Here is a 24,034-nt window from a genome sequence, read left to right on the forward strand (position 1 = left end):
GCAGTGTTATCTTGATCGTTTACACATGAAGGAAAGGTGATCAGCCCTCCGCTTCAGGTACCAGTCCAGGGTAATATTGAATAAATATGACAGTGAAAAAATCACTTATATTTATTTTACCCCCCTTGGGAATCGAACCCGGGACCTCCAGAACGGTAGCCGAGCGTGCTGACCATTACACTACGGAGGCGGACTATTTTTATAGTGGCTGATATTCTCTAGGTACCTACCTAGTGAAGCACTTATCAAAGATTATATACTAGACTGTTATCTTTAAAACGCTATGCTTGTTTTTCTAGTGGAATTTAAATGACTTCTATTAATAATAAAACCATGATGACACTGCAATACATACATTTGATATTTTCACAATCAACTCCTCTTTCCTTGTCATTCACATATTTTGTGCTAACCATATACATAATACCCCGATCTGCCTAGACTTTCAAATTACAAGTAAATTAATATTTTAATGAAAAAATCTTATGTTTTTGCTTCTGTAATAACTGAAAACTTAAAACAAAAATGTTAATCAATGTGCTAACATTTCTATACGTGCATGGGTAATATTTAGTTCGAGGTGGGTATGTTAATCCTAGTACAGAAATGTTACGAAAGCTAAGGATCACTATTTTCATGGTTGATATGTTCAACCAAAAAACCGTAAAAAAATCATTTGAAATATATACTCGTATACCCAAATTCAATTCTGAGGTATTATTTATGGTTATTGTTGTTACTCGTGAAGTTACGTATGTTTTTGGCTTTTGCAAAAATAAAATCCATTTTTTTCTTCGCATAATATGGTCAGGAATCGAAAAAGGGTGAATAAATAACAATTAATGTAAATATAAGTAAAATGAAGCCGGTTTTTTTTAATTACCTAACGTCCAAGTGACTGAAATCTATCTATGGCTTATGCAACTCCGCTAATCATGACCCTACTCAGGCTTCAACTTATTAAGTTTTATAGCCTATGCCTACTCATGAGTGGATTTACCCTTTATGTTTAAAGTTAGTACTATAATTTCATGTAATTCATGAGTGAAAATTCTGGGCAAAAACACTTGCTATCTCGCTAGAGGCATGAATTTATACACTTGTACAATGAAGCCGGTTGTCGTTTCTTCAAGTAACAAGATCATAGACAAAAATCTGTTTTTTTCAAATTTCTACTTATTGTCATTGGAAATTTCGCTAAACAAAAGAAATCGTGTCGCGTTCATCTCACTCGGGTACAGAGGGACAGTAATTTACGAGAAAAATTATCATTTTAGATGACGAGGATAAGATAGCTTAATCTCTATTAATTAAAGGTGTCTTTTTGGTACAGACTTTTGTTGTAGTCAGAACTCTGAATACCCCTAATACGCCACCCAGTAGCTTCGTTTCGGAAAGTGAACATGTACTTAAGGGCTCGCTGTATCTTTGGCAATATTTTTATGTCACGCAAAATCCATTCTCGAACGAACGACAATGCGGAATCGCAAAGGGATCGCGTAGACAAAATTTCCTTCTGTTTCACCCGCTTCGGACAGCGGTATCACAATGAGTCTCCTCGCAAACGGGCGATTTTTCTCATTCGCATTTCCGAATGCATGAATCTCAATTTCCGCTCGGAAAAACGACGGTGTGCTTGTTGCATGGAATTTATTTTATCAGAATTCCCAAAGAAAGAAACCCCGTTTGTAGGAAAGCTAAAATGTTCTTTGAAAATTTGATAATGAAATGCAAATATTGAAAAATCGATTTTCTACTCTTTGTAAGCTATTCTTTTGATATCAGTTTCGATTTTTACGAAAAACGCACTTGATATGTTTTTGCCGGGTATGGGCGTTTGTGCACTACACGGAATTTTATCGTCCGGCAGTCCGGTTTTGAAAAATGAAAGCGACTACGACAGTTTAGCGTGATCGAATTTACGCGCAACGTGTTCACGCACCGATCAAGAGCTCCGATCCGAAGAAAGATGGACAAAAGCTCAAGCCAATCCAAGCCAATCATTCTTTTAAAACGCTAACTGACGTGCCGGACGGTAAAATTCCGTGTAATTCCGTGTAGTGGACAAACGCCCTATGGGTAGTTAGCCGCGCCCATGGTCACATGAGTTACGTGATCAAGAACCAAAAATTAATCTAAATTATAATTAAATAAGAATATTTTTTAGTACCTATCTTTAAACATATTCATATTATCAAATAGATACAACTATATGTATATTTTTTTATTTATATCTAAACAAACACAATTTTATTTAGGACAACAACATATAATTTTCATGTCGTTTTATTTTAAAAGGAGAGTTATTTTCAGTATAAAACATTATTACCTAGATACGAATCTGAAGGGTTATTATTTTTAGTCTTTTACGGTATTTGTTTTAAGTCGTAAACTTTGTAGCACTAAAAATCTAATTTATCTTTGACTACAATCGGTGTTTTAAAAGTGGTATTCTTATTGTTGACTAAACAGATGCAATCATGAAAAATGTATGTGAAAAATCGACAATATTTTAGAGATAGAATCTTGTAAGAACCTAACAGGCGATGTTATGTGCAAAATATTTTAAATATTTAAAATATCAAAAATTTGGACCGCGGGACTGATGATTGACGATCAGATTAACATCACGTCGATACGATGCGGTGCCCTATGCACCACATGGATGTGAATTAGGCCCAAATAAGAAAAAAAAAGTTTACATATATTTAAAGTAAATGAGACAACTTCACTGCATCTTTCCTATAAGATTTGCAAAAACATAATATTTTTTTAAATTTAAATTTTTATAATTATTTTATATGCAAGTGGATATAGCTTTGGGATGATTCTAGAATTGTAATAACTGAATAACTGCACCATAGTTTACTTTTACAGTTATGTTCATTAGGGTTCGATAAATCATTATCGAACGTCATACCATCAATTAAATAACTAATTGGAATGATTTAGATTTTTTTAGTAAGCAAAATCTAATGAAGCAACAAGTGCCTCTCTTCTTAATATCTTTAAAACTAGTAAGACTGCCGAAGAGCGAAGATTCATAAAAACAGTAAGAGTTAATATTTTTGGAACTTAAGGAGTGACTAAGACTATTCCTTGGTTTCAGTTCACAATGCAAGGCACGATGCGCCACGTACACGGGACTATGTTAGTCCGTCGCTGCCGACGATTGTCTTCGGCATTTCTAACAATTTGGTACCTCTAGATAAAACCATCAATTATGCTACTCGACTTGTAGAAAATAATTGCAAGGTTATGAAGACGATTTAACAGTGAAATAGTACATACCAGCTTACTATTTTTTCCCTGTACTGTCCTACTCTACTCTACTGGATGGATATGTGGTAACCAGGCTTTATCCCAAGTGTCGCGACGAGGGCATTCACTTCGCCTCTAAGCGGACGTTGAGGGCAACCGAAGTTTCCCGAATGTAACCGAAAGAACCCGACCTTTCCCGATCGGCGGCATTCGGATGACACGTCGACTCGGTTCGTCAGTCGCCGGTTTTACACGGGAGAGCTCGGTCTTTCTCATAGGCTCGTCAGAAACGCCCTGTAAATTGTTAATTTATGTTATTGTAACTTTCGAGTTTTGACATTTGACAACATTACGTTTCGCCAAAGGATAGCGTAATAAAAAGAGGGGGGTTTTTAAATTTTGCATTGTCGCGGGTGAACTTCTCTGTCTATAAACAAAGAAGCCGCCGCTGACGTTTCGTCAGAATTGTCTAATTGAAGTGAAGCGAGCGCTTGTTTTAACGGTTGCAATCTCTAATAGCCCGAATACTGTCCGACGTATCCCGCTGGTAGGGGACCGCGAGTGAAGTGATAGTGCCGGCCGGCAGCTCCTCTCGCGAACTCCCGTACTGTAAGTAACCGACTTATCATTACCATTTGCCTCAATTGACAAATATTAGCGAGCTCGCGTGCTCGAATCGCCTCTCGCGCGGGTGACGATATCCCGGGGTTTTTCTGGGAAGTCGCGGATTACCCGAACATATGGAATTCGTTCGGGGAGCTCTCTAGCGTTACCGGCGCGCTCGAGTCGAGGTAGCGTGACGATACGGAGAGCTTGTTTGTAAACAAAGTCCGTTATGCCGTCCGGCTCGAAGATTTACGAGGAATCGGGCGCGGAATTCCCCGTGCGACGGAATGCACGCTACCATATGGTAGTTTTAGGCCGGGGGTAGTATGCGGGGGGTGGGGAGGGGAGGAAATGTCAGAGTGGACCGTGAAATGTCAAACTCAACATATGGTAGGGCATCCTTAAGGCTCTGTCCGCTTTAGCGACTGAATTATAAAACTAAGTTTTTTGGTCGATCGTGTTACTATTTTTATTCAGTACTTATCTTTTAAAAAAATGGCCTATTTACTTTGTCAAAAATTAAAAGAATTATTCATCACCGCTAGAACATTGACAATATTGGGGTTGTAATTTGCTGGTTTTAGTGAAATGTAATCATTTCAATCAAATTCTTTCTTTGTTTATTCCACATTTCTTGTCATAATGTAAACTCGTACTAATAGATAACCTTTCGTTCGTCAGGCCGCTCAATATGCTATTGCGTAAATATTTGGTAGGGGTTGCATTCAATTGCGTAAAAAGTTTACTGTATTTTTATTTTTCGATTTATTATATTATTATTTAAATATGTAATCAAACGTTTTTTAAAGTGGTGGTTTATTTAATGCACTATTTTGTATTCATGGAAATTTCCACTTTAAAAGTAGTCGTCCGATGGACGAATGGTTTATGAATGGTTCACTATCAAACACTTATGGTTATTAATCTGATGTCACCATAGATAACATTTGAGAAAAAAATGCAGCTTTGAATTTCGTAGATTCTTTTAAAAAAAAAAATATTTGTGTTTTTATTATTTACACCTCCGTGGTGTAGTGGTTAGCTTGTTTAGCTGCCGTGCTAGAGGTCCCGGGTTCGATTCCTAGGGGTGGTGAAATTTTTTTAAAGTTATTTTATACTCTAATATTTATTTAATATTACCCTGGACTGGTCACTGAAGCGCAGGAGTGATCACCTTGCCTTCATCTGTTAACGATCAAGATAACACTGCGTCAATACGATGTAGTGCTCTATGCACCATTGGGTGCGGATAAGGGTTAGAAGAAGATTATTTACGCAAATATTTCAATTTCATACTATTTCTGTGAGCCTAAATGGCTCATTATTAGAAATAAGTATCGAATTGTGGTAGAGTGGGTTCGAACCGGGAAACTCTGACTTAAGAGTCCGCGACACTAACCACGGGACCACAATCCGACTTGAATTTTGAATTATTACAAATGATTTCTTTATTATGCTATGTTGATATTAGCCCAGATATTCATAGTAGACAAGTTTTAAAATCCTCTCAGGAATTCTGTAATCTCTTACTTAGATAAAATCTAAATCCACGCTTTCAGAATGATATACACTGGCATTTTAATTCTACCCTTTGAAAAAAAGGAAGAAACATATTGTTCATTATAAAATAATATCATCCCATACGTTATGTCTACCATATATAATAATATTACATACAGTAAACCCCCCTAGAAGGCTGAGACAGGTACCGCGTTATCGGAGGGGACGTTATAGGGAAGTTAATGTTTAAAAATTGTATTTCAATTTTAAATGACTCGTTACAGCCATTTCCGCTAGTTGAAATGTAAAAATACAATTTTAAACATTAACCCCTTACAAAATTCCCTAAGGTAAAGGGTACCTATGTCAACGTTGTAGGGGGTTTTACTGTATATGTATCATTATCGAGCAATAAGTAAGGGACATCTCAATGTGTATTCATAGATATTTATTTTAACGTAAATTCTTTAGTTGTGAATTTTTAATATTAATAAAAAGTATAGGTTTTATAAAATAAAACCATTTTGTTTTTAACCACTTTTTATTTGTAGTTTTCTCCAACCGGTTTCGACAAGAACCATGTCATCATCAGGGTTAAACATGTACTTTATTTATTACATTAGGGGTAAACATGTATTGTATTTTAAAAAGTTTATAAAATGTGCCACAAAGGATATGCGAAAAATATTCAAGAAAAATGTTGGTTTTTACCTATATATTACTGAAATTTTATACGTGGTAATATTTATTTTCTTATTTTTTTGGATCTATTATTATTCCTTAGTAAAGAGTTTACGGTGTGAGAAATATTCATGAAAATACTACTTTGATATGCCCACTAAGTGATTAAAATTATGTGATTGATTTCTCATTTTTTCAAATGGTCGTTTTACTAAAACTGCTCTGATCTTTTTCAATTATGTTTTCATAAAATCGTGGGAATGAAAACATATAACACTCACAGTTAAATGTCTGCATATATTTACATACCTTTTTCAAAACCTTATCAACACCAGATGGTGCATAGGGTACTGCATCATATAAACGCAGTGTTATCTTGATCACACACGAAGGAAAGGTCCTTCGCTTCAGGGTAATTTTGAATAAATATTAGAGTGAAAAATCACTTATATTTATTTGACCCCCCCTCCTGGGAATCGAACCCGTATCATATATAATTTCTATTATCGTTATCTACACCCAATGGTGCTCAGTTTTTTTTTATTTCATGCACCTAGCTTATGGTGTGCATTGTGATGCGGTGCTCCTTGCATCACTGGGGACTAATAATATAAGGGACAAGGCGAAGAAGAAGAGAATTATTAAGCATTGCCAGAAGTGCATTAATCTGTAAATAGTTTTATTGTAATTTTCCTCGAAAACACACGAACATTTAGTGTAACGTTACGCATAGAGCTGTTTAATTAGGTGCACAGGAACTTACAAACGGAAATACACGAGACTCCGTCACCAACTTCATTTTACGAATGTGTTCAATTATTGTACGGCTGTGTCTGTACGAGTGTTACATCCTTTACTAGGTATGTGTGTTAATAGTAAAGATAATATTTGTTGCACTATATCCGTGGCGATTACGATAACTTTCTATTTTCGTGTTTTTTATTCACTGTATACGCGTTTGTAATGCGCATTTTTGCTTGTTAAAAAATCTCTTCCAGCACTGGCTAATAAACGAAAAATTCTTTAATTTTTATGGTGAAGTTAACGTTTTCAAAATATAAGTAAAACGAAATTAAAATAAAATAAACTAGACATTCGCAACGAAGTCCTGGTACTTGTCGTATGGAAGAATTGATATGCGCCCATAGGTAAATAAATGTTCGTAAATTTTCGCATAAAGTTTCGCTAGGCAAATCCAATAGGAAGTTACCGTAATAGGCATATCAACATATGGAAGTAAAGAATGGAGTTGGCAAAAGAAGAATGAAAGTAGGTACACTGCAGAAAACTCAGACGAATGCACGAATGAAAAACGATATACAATGGATGTTCGAATAGTAAAATAAGGAAAAATATAAGGCTGAGATTATCGATAAAATGACAAAAGTAGTGTTGAGCGAGGAAAGAACTGTAACGGAGGCGAATGTAGAAGTAGCAAAAAAGGAAGACTTGGCATAAAGTACAAGTACTTGAAAGTGGAAAGGTCAGGAGTCTGAATAATCGGCGAATATGTATGAATGTGGAAGAAGCTAAGAATTTTTGCCTAACCACAGTGGTCTGGCGTTCTATTTGTCCTATTGCTTGTGTATTTGCCGTAGTGTAGCGTGATCGTTAATTAGTTGTAGTCAATGATATAACTTTTACCGTTTTTTTGCTAGTATCGGATTGGTAAATACATTTTACGGATTGTTTGTATCATTTCCAACATTCCTCACGAACTTTATAACGATTGACAACATTGGCTTAGTACAAAAAAATCTTACCTATATTTAATGAGGAGGTTAGTTAATGTCAAAAACTAATTTTTTACTTAGTCTAAAATTTGTGCTCGATTTTGAAAGAGTCCCGCTCATATATCAACTTGGATTTAGTTCCGAAACGCATCTTCTATAATTATTTCTTACTTACTTACTTCCATTCGTTCCGTACCACGATTTACGCGAATTTTCCAAGAATTTATGTTGCCTCGTAAATTGAGGGATGGGTGCATATTATACGCACTCGTTACGTAATTTTGCGTTATTTTACCCAACCCGAGTAAAGCGTGTACCCACGTATTAAAAAAAAAATATTTGCACAACTCCATTGTTGATGCTGTAATCATTAACAATATAACATTAGTGCGTTTATCTGGAGTCGAGATCTAGTCGCTTGTATGGAGATGCGGATCTGCGCTAGTATCGAGGTACTTACGAGTAATAATAATTCGCATCAGTCCCACAGATTGTGTTCCGTTACGAGAGAACCTCGAAGCGCTGGATTCCACACTAATTATTGTCTCGGAGCCTACCGCCAACTCCGCACAAAGGTAACTCTGCGGCCTTTCTGGGCCACGGATGGCGAATCTCGACACGAACTTTCTCGTCACTCGGTCTATCCAATAATAGGATTCTTATTTTCACTACTAACCGGCAAGCATATGCTTTAAGGGGATACAACGAAACACAGAATACAACGGCCGACAGCCGGAGAGGTAACACGTCTTTCCACGCCCGAATTTTTAAAAGAATGCATGTTGTATATTTTTTTGTTTTTTAGAATAATTATAAATAGATTTTTAAAACAAAAAAAACTCTTATTTTTTCGATTCAAAAACGGCGTTTAAAAAAACAATTACGTAAAATGGAACCTAGGTTTACATGACATTAATTTTAACGAATACTGGGCCTAACGTTTATTAACATTTTTTTGTAAATTTCAAAAGAGCGCTTTCGTTTCTAGCTTTATTCTTGTCTATAACTCGTTGGCATCGTATGCCATAGTGGGAGTTTGTTATTCGAAATATTGAGAATAATATATTTTTACCTGGTTTTTGCCTATAGTTTTCACTCATGAATTACATGAAATTATAGTAACTTTAAACATAAAGAGTAAATCCACTCACGAGTAGGCATAGGCTATGAAACTTAAAAAGTTGAAGCCTGAGTGGAGGACATGATAAACGGTGTTGCATAAGCCGTAGCTAGATTTCAGAGTCACTTGGACGTTAGGTAATTCAAAAAAATATTCGAAATATTGAGAATAATATATTTTTACCTGGTAAATAAACACATCACAAGTTTAATCGAATTTTTTATCAAAGTGTTTTGCTATGCAGATTCAATGGGGTGAATTAAAGCTTTAGTTTTTTTCTGATTGATATTGCTACCTTTCCTTACTGTGCCGTTGACTTTGGGAAGGAGGGTGTCATGAATCATGCACTACATGAACCTATCTCCTATAATTCCCATTACGATTTCAGATTACCACAGTTTAAGGCCTAGTATTCGATAAGTCGCAACTTAATTTTTTCTCAATTCTATAGTTTTGAAGAGAAAAGAGTTGACATTGAAAGGTAAGGAGGTAAAAAAAATATTAAAAAATTTTCTACGGATAAATATCTAATAAACATTCTTCAAAAAAATCGGGTGTGAACAGACGTCTGACCTCTCCGTGGTCTGAGTTCTACCTGCGAACATCCCCTTAAGGTTTATAACATTACGTACGCATATTATAATAGAAAAAAACGATCCCTGATACTTTTTTCTTCTTACCTCTCCTTTTACGACTTCTTTCCCGATCATCGTTAGCGTGATAAAGTCAATCATCGTTTTATCACGCTAACTGAAGTGCCGGACGGTAAAATTCCATGTAGTGCACAAACGCCCTAACGTTGTGAATGAATAGGCTTTTGTCACGATGTTGGATTATTAGCCAATAAATTAATATGAAAAATCACAAGACTATCGATAACATTCTTATTGACATCTGTAGGGAACTAAGGGAGGTATAAAGTTTAAACTTTAGATATTTGAATAAAACGAAAAACTTGCGTTTGCATACGTCATCAAATTTCCGTCAACGAACGTTTTATGACGTCATATGGTTTATTGTCTATGGTTTATAGAGCTGTTATGGTAGTAGTATGGATTGTTTGTTTACCACTACACTACCCTTTGTGTTATACAAATATGAGGGGAAGGGGGGGGGGTGGGAGGGTGGACCATAGACTTCAACAAATAGAGCCGCCAATAATTTAGCAATGACACCAACATTAAAATAACTCCATCGTTTCTGTGACGTCATTCATTGCCAACTTACAAAAATAACGTTTTTTCGAAGGCGAATTTTCCAAAAGAAAATGATGAATGAAAATATTAAGTATTTCGGCTGTTATAAACAAAAAACGAGTTTAATACAATCCTTTATAGGTTGAGTATGTTAAATTAGAGATTCCTCCAGTCTGACAAAGATGCATTATCGTAATTTATTTGATCGCTAAAGTTCACCACGTAATATTAAAGCCATTTATTTATTATGATTTTTTTTTGAAAAGTATAAATTCACCGTTTGGCACATGCAGACATACTTGAAGAGTGAGAGCTCGAACCGAGTATAAAGTATGGCGAGAAGTACCGTCGAGCCGACAAGGATAAACGTATCGCTTCGTCGTTGCCAGTTGCGAGTGACTGCTGCCGGCTGCCGGCGCTGTCGGGTCACAGCCCTCCTCTCGGCACTGAATATGTTCAGCTGAGCGCTGAATAGACTGCCCAACGAGCGGCTAAGTAATCGACAAATTGAAATTCGCTCGCTGGCGTCGTGACACCAGTAAGCAGTAACCAGTAGATATTCCAAACCCGACCGTTGCGGTCTAATGAATGTGACTTCCAATCAAGTGGTCGGCATTCCTTCGCGAATTTGAATAAGCCCAACAAGAATTCTATATTTACCCGTACCTACATATCTACAGCTACGGAGGATACGCTATTCGGCAGACATTTTATCAATGTCCTGTTTCTGTTTTGGTTCTAGGTTATCTGTACTTCTTCTTCTTCAAACCCTTATCCGTACCCCAACGGTGCATAGGGCACCGCATCATATAAACGCAGTGTTACCTTGATCGTTAACACACGAAGGAAAGGTGATCAGTCCTCCACTTCAGGTAGTCCAGGGTAATATTGAATAAATATTCGTGTGAAAAAATCACTTATATTTATTTGACCTCCTCCCAGGACCTCCAGAACGGTAGCCAAGCGTGCTGACCACTACGGAGGCGGATATATCTGTACTTATCGATTCGAAAATTTAGTTCATTACATTATATTTTGTTGTATTTTTCGCCCCGTCACTCATATTTACACTTTTATATTTGTCGAATTAGCTGCAACCCTGTAGTTTCGAATCAGTAACTTAACTAATTATCGGTAACTTAGCTCAGATGTTTCGTACGTGACTATTTTTGGTCGTTGAAGGGGTTGATCCGGTTGATCTTTACCGTCGAAAGGTTTATCTCGCATCTGACCGTCGCGGCTGTGAGAGGAACGAGCCCGACATGTCCTCAACACGGGCGCGGGCGGTTTGCCTTGAGCGGAAATGCAGTCACCGGCACCGAGTGTGCGCAAGCCTGAATACCGCAGGCTGAAGGAATGTCCGTTCTCAGGATTCGCCTTTCGTGCTGTGCCCCAGACAGAGGTCATTTGTGACACACATAAATAACATTTGACACGCGATGACTCGGTGTTGTCTTACGAACTACAAAGGAACCAATTCATTCATTAGTTGTTTTGTGGCGTTACGTTGGCAGCGCTCTTCGCGTCTCTCAGGTTACTCGGCCAAACGACGGCGGTAAATTAAATACTAACAGTGTTTGAATAATAATTCCAACAGTACAAAGAAGATAAGGGGAAGCGTCTTTCTTGGATTGGTCCACGATAAACTGTAACACAAAAGCGATAAACTTTGATAATACTAATGTGAAAAAAACCCATCTACATCTTATTATTTTTCTTTTCTCGGAAATTGAACATGTTCTGAATGAAATTAGTATTTTTTACTATTATTTTATCTCTCGCTCATTAATTTGATTATTAATTGACTCTAGGTTCTTATGATATGGTGTAAAACGTTTCTATAGTTTCCATTTTTGATGTTTTCTCTTCTTTTGCCGCCTTTTTTCTACATAATCTGCGAAAGTTGGAGAAGCGAGATGAACGTTGCAAAAAGAGAGCAGCTAATAGACTTACATTCACCTTTCTGGATTCAAATCTCCCGGCAGTTTGTTCTGAAGTCGATATATCGCATAACCAATTAGCAATTACTGTACGAATCTTTCGGAAAGTACACTTGGTCCTAAAGCTGGGAACGAGATGACCTTAAAAGAAATTTCATTAAAGAAATGCGTGTTTTGAGTGTGGATAACTTTTAATGTGTATCTATATTAGATCAGAAATATTATATATTTATCGATGTTTTTTTGTTGTTATATAATTTGTAATTTTTATGTAATAAAAGAAATATTGACATTTTGATAAATTTAAAAATAAATAACGTTTAATATGAGGTAAATTTATCGAAGAAATTACCGTGTTATTTGAATTAATGTTAATTTTGGGGCCCGACCGTCCTTCGCTTGGAATCGAGTAGGTTAAAGAATATCAACATTGGATAATGATGAGGATACAGCTATTCGTTGATAATCATTTGAGGAGTTTGAATTTAGCACACTTTATAATTATTTTATACACACTCCTTCTCTTCCTTTCGGTTATTCATGGTCACAAATGGTGTGGTGAATACTATGCGCTGGATAGTTCCACAGGATTCCATTCTAGGGCCTCTCAGACTACATATAGTGTATCAATGAATACTCTCCTTCTTCTTTCTAGGATCCTGGGATCAGTTTGTGCTGCCGCCTGTTCTCTTAGGATATCGACTCCCAGCTATCTTCTCTCCACCTTTTCGGTGTTTCGTTATGTCCTTCGGGGTTTCCTTGTAGGGCGAAACGTGGAAGTCTGTCTTCTGACGTTCTGTTTACATGCTCATTCCTGTATCGCCTTCGTTGTCGTCCCCACCTCACGACATCTTCCGCTTTACATGCGCTCCGGATATCAAAGACGCTTTACTAAATTTAAAAATTATCTTCTTCGTGTCCATTTATTTAGAGTTGTAAGTATCTCGGGATAGTGGTGCTAATTTACAACAGTGCATGGTTTTGCCCAGGGTCTGCATGCTGTTAAATCGGCTCTGATTAAGCAATCCATATAGACATTGTAAAGTAAGAGTGCCAATAATAATATCGCCTTGAACATATCGAGTAATTCCAGGCAAAACATCGATAGAGCCAATTTTAATATAATCGTTTTGAATCATTCTTTGTTAGCATTTTTCCTCGAGGGAGTGCCCTAGCCATTGTTGCTATTCTCTTCCCCATTTCCTTTTCATATAACAGTCCTGTACTTCACCCTGGGCTTCTTCTTTTACGTCATTTGTTTCTCTACATTTATTCTTCTTTTCCCCAGATCTAAAGCCCAGAACCTTGTCTTTTTGCAATTGGCGATCAAGTTTACGCCGCGTCGATTTAATGTAGTATACACCATTTGTGTGCGGGTACGAGTAAAAAAAGTTAGTATTTAGAACTTAATTGGTATGTTTACATCAAACTTTTGTTATAAATATTGTTCAGCTACTTATTTTTATAAACCTAATAATAAAATACGCTACGTTTTAATTCATTCGTTTTGATTATGAACTCTGCTTCAGCTGATGAGTTCGAGTTGGTTCAAGTAGTGAAAGGTCCTCTGGTATTCTATCTCCGCTCTCCTCTCGCCCGTCTGTGTGGTCTCTCCGTACTTCTTATTATTGTCGTGCAGCGGGCGCGGGGGGAAGGGGGGGTAGGGGGTGCACTGGAATGCAGCCCCCTTCCCTCCCCCCTCACCCGCCGGTCGCTGGACCCCTCTAGCGGCATTCTTTGCGGAAGCTGCGAGTCTTTTTTTGTTGTGATTTTATCCACGCTTTATATGCAAAGGCTATTTTTGTATTTTTGATTTACTATTGGCGCTATCTTGAAAAAAAAGGTTTTTTGAGTCGAGTAAAGAAAACATTTTTTTTTTGTGTTTTCTAAAAAACTGTAATAATAAATGAATCAATTTGTATTGCAATTTCTTTTTTTTGGGTATTAAGTTGCTCGATTTTTTGTCCGTCTCTGCCGTGTAGTAATTAGCATGCTTGGCTTCCGTCTATAAGATCCCGGGTTTGATTTCCGTTGTGTGATTTTAATCATTTGTATGAATTTAATACATTTCTTTAGATTGCCGCGAAGCGCAAATATTATCGTGACTTATGATTATGAAAATAACACTACATAAACTCAATTCGGTGCCCTTTATGTTGGTAAGAAAGTAAGTGTGTGTAAGGGAAGAAATAAGATATTTTGTGCCTTATAATTTCATGTAATGAATTTTAAAATAATATTTTCTTCTTCGCTTATTGCAAAATTTTATTTGCCTGATTTCAAAAGAGAATCGTAATTGGATTTGTCTATTACAGTACTTCGGTCTGAAAATCTGCTATTCACGTTTCGACAACCCTTCAACGTGATTCTGTTATCCCGTCGCCGCCCCCCCCCCCTACCTCGCATCTTAAAGCTAAACTTTTCCCTTGTGTGAGTAGGTACAATACTTGCTCCCTTCACAAGTTAGATATACAAACTTTTCTTTTCGGTTTCGAGAAAACCCTAAAGTTTTTCATCAGCTATAATTTACTGAGAAATGTTTGTTAAATAAGGAATAATTTAGGTACGTAAAACTACTATCTAACTTGTTCAATTAATAGGAATTAATTGCTTTATTTGCTTCCTTAGAATTTGTATCGAAATAAATAGATTAAATACTTACCAATTCGAATTGAGTCGTTTCCCATTTAAATTAATATCTTTTATGCAGTGGCGTGCAGAATTTTTAATCTGGGTAGGCATTAGGGTTGGGTAAGGATAAGGCAAAGTAGGCACTGGTCGTGTAGAAGCACGACCAGTGCCGGGCTCTATATGGGCCGCGAGTAATCCAGGGTAGGCACTGCTTTTCTGCCTATGTAGAATGCACGCCTCTGCTTGTATGCACATTTTTTTTACAGGTGTGTAAAGTGTGTATAGTTACACGTGTGTAAAGACTGTAAAGTAGTCACTTAAACCAGCCTATGACAGTCGTAAGCCTCGTAAATTCCCAGACTTCCATATTCTTCTTCATCCATCTTTAAAAAATAAACAAACTCCTAATTGGAGTTAATCCAGATTTGTGAACAAGTATTTAGACACACTCAAAATGTGATTATTTTGCCTTTATGTAAATTTAAAATTGATACCGCGTCGATCCAGTTTGCTGTCCGATGGACCATTTGGTGTGACTAAAAAAGAAGACAAAAGTCTTCGATGGTTTTATGTTTTTCTCAACCATGTATATTCACTTCACAAAATTGGGATGCACTATAAGACGAAAGAAATACCGTGATCGATTTTAGTAGGTTCTTACTTTTATTATAATACCTATACATCGCGTACGCCATGTCTGCTGCAGACTAATGTCCTCCCATTCCACCCAGACTACCCCTCCTCCCTCCCCCGCCCCCACCCTGGCTCCTGAACCTCTGTTACTACGCAACAGTATCAACCCCCGCTTTACCCTCTGTACCCGTAATTCGTACACGTTTTCCAAACGGACTGGCGTAGCGCTTTGAAGCTCTTTTACATAAGATACTGATCACACACACACATTTTCCATCACAAACGTTTTTTTACCTTACTTGCCTATTAAAGAAGGTATTGAATAATTTCCCGACATTTTGAAATAAGTACCCTACTAAAAATTATTTTGTAGCGCTTTGAAGTTCTTTTACATATGATACTGATCACACACACACACACACACACCGTCAAAAACGTTGTTTTTTTTTCAATCTTATTTGCCTATTGAATAAGTATTGAATAATTTCCCGACATTCAAAAATAAGTACCCGACTAAAAATATTTTTGCTATATCGCTCACTGCTTTCAACAACGTCATATATCAAAAATTGTCAATTTTCAGTTATGCATGTTTTCGGAATGCCCGGAAAATGTACTACATCCCAGGAAAAGTGGCATATTTTTAACTTAATATTTACCCGCTACAGGGCAGAAAGTGTTGTTTTTGCATTTTGAAGAAAAGGTATTATTTTTTTAAATATATTAAATATTTTTCAAATGGAGAAAAAACATTCAGGTTTTACCTAAAATGATCTTTTGCACAGTAAAAAGTTCAATAAGTGGCTTGATATTTATTTTTAATACATTTTATGATATTTTTACTTTAAAAACGATCTTCTGAAAAATCTTTTTTTTTTAAAACATGACTTGGTGAAAGGAGTGAGCGATATAAAGTCAATATAAGGTACAAAGTGTCAGCCTCCGGTGGCTGACGAGACGCAATTGAAATGCCTTGTGTCGGCTACCGGTTGCTGACACTGGCAGTCAAAAACTCTTTTTTGTTTGTTTTCGTTAAATATTTGAATATATAATATTGTATGACAGTTCGTCGAAGTCCGTTAGTCGTAGAGTTATGGGCGGACGGGTCCCTTATCTGCGGTGCGGGCGGCGGGCGGCGACATATCTCCCTTATCGCCGCACGAAGCGGAATGTGACAGCCCTCCATTGGGGAGCCATCGTGTCTTACATTATTTACTAATCGCTGTTTTCAAATCCATAAACCCGCCGATAACGTATACCGTATACCGTCTGAGCACTTTTATGCACATTGCCCCAGTACCAGCACTTTCCGTCTCATGACCCCGTCGGCGTCTGGGTGAATCCGTCTCAGTCAAGTTATTGCACTCACTTTACTTTCTGGCTTTATTCAGTATTTTTTTATAGACACGCATAAGAATCAACATGATTTGTATCTTATTCGCTCCTTACTTATTTCTTATACAATGAAACAAACGAAATAATTTAATGTAATTTAACATTTACAACATTTTGAGTGTGTCCAAGTACTTGTTCACAAATCTGGATTATCTACAATTATAAGAGTTATTTTTCATATTATTTTTTGACATCTCAACAAAGATGAAGAAGAATATGGATGTCTATCACTCACATCAGCCTATGACGGTCGTAGCCCCGTAAATGCCATTCTGTCCGAGCGCACTATTTGGTCCAAGCCTGGCTCAGTGCGAAATTAGTATTATATTAGAAAGTAGTCTCATTGTCCGCTTCCGTGGTGTAATGGTTAGCGTGTCAAGCAAATGTGATGGAGGTCCCGGGTTCGATTCCCAGGACGGGGGGGGGGTCAAATAAATATAAGTGATTTTTCACTCTAATATTTATTAAATATTACCCTGACATGGTGCCTGAAGCGGAGGGCTGATCACCTTTCCTTCATGTGTTAACGATTAAGATAACACTGCGTTTATATGATGCAGTGTCCTATGCACCATCGGGTGTGGATAAGGGTTAAAAGAGGCCATTTTTTAAAAAGAATTTGATGTCAATTTGAATTGGCATCCAAAACTATATTGAAACTGCAGAATGACCAACTACGGCAGATTGAAGCAGTTGACTTCTATCGCTTTAAACTGCTGGAGTATTCCCGGACTTAAAACTTGTAACAAATTACGATGATTTAAAATTTAAACCGATGCGAATGACTTTAACCAAATCGTTGAAATATATAAATAGCTTTGTTATTCCAAGTCAATATCTGCAAATTACCCATGATCTACGTTCATGCCAAATGCTTCATATGCGGCGGAATGGAACCCATTGATGCGTAATATATTAAAATGAACATAAAAGATTTAACTGCATTTTTAAACTCTCGCAAAGTATTTCTCGAATCAAAAAAGCAATTATCTTTTCGAGAAAAAAATAAACCAACGGAATGCAATAAACATTCTCTGTCACAAATGTCAAACGCCGCAAGTTGCACGGCTCGGTTCGCGTTAGGATTTTTTCTCGCGTACGAAATAATGAAATGCCAGTTTCACATGGTGCGCCCATCGCGATCGGTCCCACGACGTCACATCGCGTGCCCGCCACATATTACATACAACTAGCTGCTCCTCGCCACATGTTGGCTTAACTTTTTCCCTCCATTGTTCTCGGAAGCAAATAAAACGAAAGTAATCATTCACTCGGCTCCTCTGTTACAAAATCTCCGCTCTTCTTCCACTCTCCGCGAGGGGGAGGGGAGTGGTGCCGGAGATCTCGGCAGTTGGCAGAAACGGTATCATTGACTGCACTTCCCGGCTCTCACGATGTATTTCACACACTTCGCAACTATAATAGAACAAGTCTCATTTCGGTTTGCTGTAACGACTCGAACGGTGTATGATTATTGGTTTTTGAGACCTCTTCTTCTTCAAACCCTTATCCGCACACCGATGGTGCATAGGGCACTGCATCATATAAACGCAGTGTTATCTTGATCGTTAATACATGAGGGAAAGGTGATCAGCCCTCCGCTTGAAAATAAAAGATTTATTTAAAGGTAAAGGTATAATTATTCTAAAAAAAACAAAAAAATATCCAATATACATTATTTGAAAAAATCGGGCTTGAGCAGACATGTGACCTCTCCGGTGGTCTCCGGTGGAATGAATTGTCTTCTTCTTCTTCTTTTTTTAGGACTAAGTCCTGTCATTCTCCGGTCCGCTCCTGGGAGGTGGAAGACCAGGTATCCCTCCATCGTTTAGGTGGTCTTTCTGTCGGTCTGATCCCGCTTATGCTGCTCTCCGCTGCTATCCTCACCACTCGATCCGAACTCGCTCGTTCCACATGATTTCTCCAGAAACGTCGTCTTTCTCTTCCCCATCGCACAACATCTTCATCATCGCGGATTTTGCTTATTTCAGAGTTTCTAACTCTCGCGAAGTGTTAGGAATGAATTGTATGCTTGCGAATATCCCCTTAACCCACTGTACGTTTTATTTAAAGTATGCTAGAAATGGTGACAGAATGGTCTCCCCGCGTATTCCTATTCGGAACGGTCGGTCGTGCTCGCTAAGATTGTGATATTTGTGTCTGGTTACACGCTGGCTGGTAACGGGTTTGCATCTGCAAGTATTACCTATTTGCTCATCGTGCCTCCGCACTGCATCGCAATCATTTGCGTGATTGTCTTCCGTCATGCAGCGCGCGGGTAAATGCACCACTATTATGAAAGGAAGGCTAATTTTGTGTCTTTCATCAATCCCTCAGTGATTATGGTCACAAAGCCGTTTGATATAATTAATCCTCCCCACCGCGGGAACGGATTTGTTCTATACACTCGGCGACGAAGTGAAAGCAATCATTCGGATTGTTTGCCGAATGAATGGCTTTCAAATACATTCTCTTTCATCAAATATAGTCTATTCTTCTTCAATCTGATTCTATCCGCCGCTGGATACATTCTTCATCCGGAACATCACGTTGTTACTGTTGCGGATTCCAACTGATAGTTTCAATATTCGACCGCCACTCTGCCAAAACTACATTCCCATTAAAAACATTTTGAGCGTGTCCAAATACTTGTTCACAAAATCTGGATTATCTTCAATTACAGGAGTTATTTGCATATTATTTATTGATATCTCATCAAAGATGAAGAAGAATATGGAAGTCTGGGTAATTTACGGGGCTGACGACCGTCACAGGCTGGTTTAAGTGATCACTTTACACACGTGTAACATTCACCAATTTTACCCATTATTGACAACCACACCACTCAAATTCTTGGAAGTTCTATATAAGTATATAAACCAATTTTGAAACATTATTCTTGAATCACTAGAACTTCACTAGAGACATCTATTGGCGAGATAATAAATATTAATATATTAAAGTATTTGGACACACTCAAAATGTTGTTAATATGTTTTTATTCTCATTTGAAACAAAAATAAATGCTTTGTTATCGTCTTATGGCTCTATTTACTGTTCATTAATTGTTGACTTCTTGAAGTTTTTTTGTCATTTTTTCGTTTTTTACCAGATTGAGTTTCTTTTGTTCTATTTCTTATATAACAGATTCTAATCTGAAGAGTAGTATTCTTTCTTAATTTAATTATTTGTAATTTTCAGATGATCTTAGGTATATTTATACGTGCTTTTCGTACTTCGAAAGTAGCCGCGTGTGGAATGTGTTTATAGATCGTCACTCCGGAAATATGCCGATACGAACACTAAAAAAGGAATTCTGCTGGATTTAGTCGAGTCGTGCCATATGAGAATTAGAGCACTCATAGTCACCACAGTGTTATGATCACAAAGTCGTTATGACAGCTGTATCGATATTAGTACTTAAGTAACTTAACTGATGATATATTGTGTTGAAAGCGTCTTTAACTTCTGCTCAGCACATTTTCTCTTCAACCGATATTAAAAAATGCGGCTAATTTAACGTGTAGTTACACATTCTCACTTGTAATAAATTAATCTTGCACATGCACTCGTGTCTCGTTGACATAGCGTAGTATATTTATGGCTGAATTATGTCAGTGTGTCTCTTGGGACGCGACATTTCCTTTACATACGTAAATATATTCTTAAAAATAGATCTCTAAGTAACAAACGTTTTTGGATGTAAAGGAAAAACTTTTTTTTAAAACGCTGATTTGGTTGGTACAAAACATTCAAGTATATTTTTTTTACAGTATGCCTATAACATGACAATTGAACGTCAATGCGTTTTGATGTCCAAAACTTTTTTACGATTTTTTTTTGGATGAAATGAAAACCTTCCAAATTTTAAAAATCAAAAAATTAGACAGGTACACGGAGGAAATATAAACTTATTTAATTTAATTATTTAAATTATTTAATTATTATTTTAATTATTATTTTATTATTTTAATTATTATTTTATTATTTTAATTATTTTAATTATTATTTTATTTATTATTTTATTATTATTATTTTCATTATTTAATTATTTATTTAATTTTATTTCGTTTAATTTCTTAAACATAATTTAAATTTATATTTTAAATTTTAAAATTATGAACTAATTTTTTGAGTCTACTAAATTTAAATTTACCAGATTTTAAAAATCAGTGTTTGATTTTAATATTAACTAACTAACTAACTAACCATCACGCCGCTTTCCCGCAGGGGTAGGCAGAGAGAATAGAACGCCACACCACTCTGTCTTTGCAAACATTCTTCGCCTCTTCCACGTTCATGCATCTCCTCATTTGGCCCACCGATTGTTACGACTCCTAACCTGACCACTTTCAAGTATTTGGCATACCTGATCGTGCCATGTTTTTCTCGGTCTTCCTCTGCTCCTTTTTTCAATTACATTCGCCTCATAAATTTGTTTTACCGTTCTTTCCTCACTCATTCGTTCTACATGTCCAAACCATCTCAACACACCTTTCTTAATTTTATCGATAATGCTTATCTCAGCTTTGCATTCCTTTCTTATTTCACTATTCGAACATCTATCATACATCGTTTTGTCACACATTCTTCTAATATAAATATAAAAATAATATAAATATAAATAGAATAATTTTAAAACATAAATATAATACTTATTCGTTCGCTCAATAGTATTTGTTTTTTCTGCGCAGAACCGTTCCACTTACGATGTACATATGTAGGTATTTCTTTTCTCAAATATTTTCACTTACTTAACCTCAGAAAGATAGATGAGATAGATGACACGTAGATAAATGAGCCCATTTTTTGAAAGTGGTATTAGTCACATTAGTAGTGAAATGAGATAACAGTATTTCAAATTTCAATGTTCCTTAAAATATGCGCTAACTGGAACTGGGCTTAATATTCATTTGTAAAACCGTTTAGTTAGCTTTAGTTAATTTCCTCAATATTATATATTCCTAAGTTTTACTCGGAAAATATTACTGTATAATAGTGGTATTTACTGAGTAAATTGTTTCGTCATTTACTTTGTGGTAAGACATGTTAAAATGATTAAGGAAACACTTGTTTTTATACCACTTGAGTTTATTAATGACTACTAGTTTCGGAAGCTTAACTTCTATCGTTAGGTCTGAATAATAACTATAATAGTTATTAATAGTCATTAATTAACTCAAGTGGTATAAAAACAAGTGTTTCCTCAATCATTTTAAGTTAAACTTAAATTAAAAATGGATAGATTTTACCACAAAGTGACCGTCGAATCAATTAATGAAAATAATTTCCTGAAATTTACATACGAGTACAAAATGATTTTTACCAGGACACAATCTATTTTCGAAATAAACTTTTTACAATCGAATTCATTTAACATATCATCACTATGGCAGGAGGCATTTGGGAATTGTTCAAACAACTCTTTTAAGTAAAAATAAATAAGGTAACGAATAATATTTTGCAAAATGATAATACAGTTCGTTTAATTTGGTTTTGTTTTAGAAGATATTTTTTTATTCCTTATTCGTTCATATACATTAATCAAAATGTAGGCATTACGATTGTTGTAATACATAAGTAAATAATCATTTTCAGGAAATGACGGAATATGGGGACTATAAGCGTCAGTCGACTTACAATTTCACCGTTCTACAGTATCTACTCAATGAATTAGGGCCACCCATTATTTTTTTGAATACTCTGAAATCTTTTGGATTATTATATTTATTTTACATAAGTACTTTAAGTTTTCTATTGACATCTAATGTCGTGTAAATTACCTTCAATAATATGTAAAATATACCTGGATTATTTAAGCCTTTACGAAATTTCAAACCCTTTTTCTGAGAAAGGTCCCTAATTAGCACAGGTAGACAGATAGTTGAAAGTTCAAAAAATGGTCCTATCTCATTTATTAGTGAAGTTTCTTGAGTTCTGGTTGTTGTTTTGTTCAGAGAGGTTATATAGTTATCGTGTCTTGTAAAAAAAACTTAATTTTTAATTTTAGTTCATAAAGTATAATTTTTTTTTGTAAACACAAGTGTTTTTTTTGAAAAGGACAAAATGGGAAAAAGTAAAGACATTTCTGAGGAAAAAAAGTCTAGTGTTATAGTGCTACTGAAATTAGGAACACTATCTAATAGAGAAATTTCAAAAAAAGAAAACGTTTCTCGTCAAACAGTGGACAGAATTTCAAAATCAATAAAAAATCAGTCACCCGCCACCAGCAATCGGCGGAAGAACTATCGTAGGATTAGAAAAACAACACCGAGGACTGATCGAAAAATCGTTCAAAGTGCCTTAGAAAACCGTAGTGCATCAGCAAAAACATTAAAAATAAAATTGGAATAAAAGGGTATAAATATATCGGTATCAACACTGAGGCGACGTCTTTACGAAGTAAATCTGAAATGCAGGCGCCCTGTAAAAGTACCAAAATTGACACCACGAATGAAAGCGGATCGATTAAAATGGGCCAGGCTACATCGAAATTACTCGGTAGATGATTGGAAAAAGGTATTTATTTAAATTGAATTTTCAACATATCATTTTAGTAAATTAACTTATATATTTGAATTAAACTTAAATTTTCATTATTTTTCAGGTCATCTTTAGTGATGAGTGCCGGTTAGAAGCCGTGACAGAGAGCCGTCGATTCGTCAGGAGAACACCAATGGAACGTTACAATGAGGCCTGTGTGGTAAAAGTTATCAAACACCCCCCTGCAACAATGATATGGTCATGTATTATTAACAATTTACCTGGGCCGTTGTTTTTCGTGGAAGGAACAATGAACCAAAATTCCTATAAGCAGGTCCTCGAACGAATTTTATTGCCCTTCTACCATACACTCGACCCAACAGAAGGTCCATACACCTTCATGCAGGATGGGGCACCTTGCCACCGGGCTAAATCAATAATAAAATTTTTGTCTAACAAAAATCTGCCTTTGCTCCCCTGGCCTGGAAATTCTCCGGACCTTAATCCTATAGAAAACGTATGGAGCATGTTAAAAAATAAGGTTTGCTCATTTCCAAATCCGACAGTAGACTGTCTAAAAAAAATATTCAAAAAATTTGGTCAGAAGACGAAGAAATAAAAAACATGATAAAACAGTGCATTTTAAGTATGCCAAAAAGAATTGAGGCAGTTATTTCTGCCAAAGGTGGAAATACTAAATACTAACTATATTTATATGAAAATATATGCATAATTTAAGCGTAATAAGTGTTCATGTGTAAATAAAATTCAAGGTTTTCTCTGAGTTATTCCTGTTTGAATTGAGAAATTGCGCGAAATTCTGCGTGGCCCTAATTCATTGAGTAGATACTGTAT

At 36.2% G+C, this 24,034-nt stretch overlaps 1 protein-coding gene across 1 annotated transcript in view; it reads left to right on the forward strand.

Annotated features, from left to right (window-relative positions):
- The first annotated feature begins 3,489 nt into the window (after positions 1-3,489).
- mtgo (miles to go) overlaps positions 3,490-24,034 on the forward strand; it is a 116,403-nt gene continuing 95,858 nt past the window's right edge. The window contains exon 1 of the mRNA XM_088261379.1: positions 3,490-3,870. The gene's annotated coding sequence lies outside the window, so the exon portion shown is untranslated. The remainder of the gene's footprint in view (positions 3,871-24,034) is intronic.

This window comes from Brachycentrus maculatus, unplaced genomic scaffold (assembly GCF_059751285.1).
Source record: "Brachycentrus maculatus isolate JH-2025_06_01 unplaced genomic scaffold, ASM5975128v1 h1tg000010l, whole genome shotgun sequence".
Lineage (NCBI taxonomy): Eukaryota > Metazoa > Arthropoda > Insecta > Trichoptera > Brachycentridae > Brachycentrus > Brachycentrus maculatus.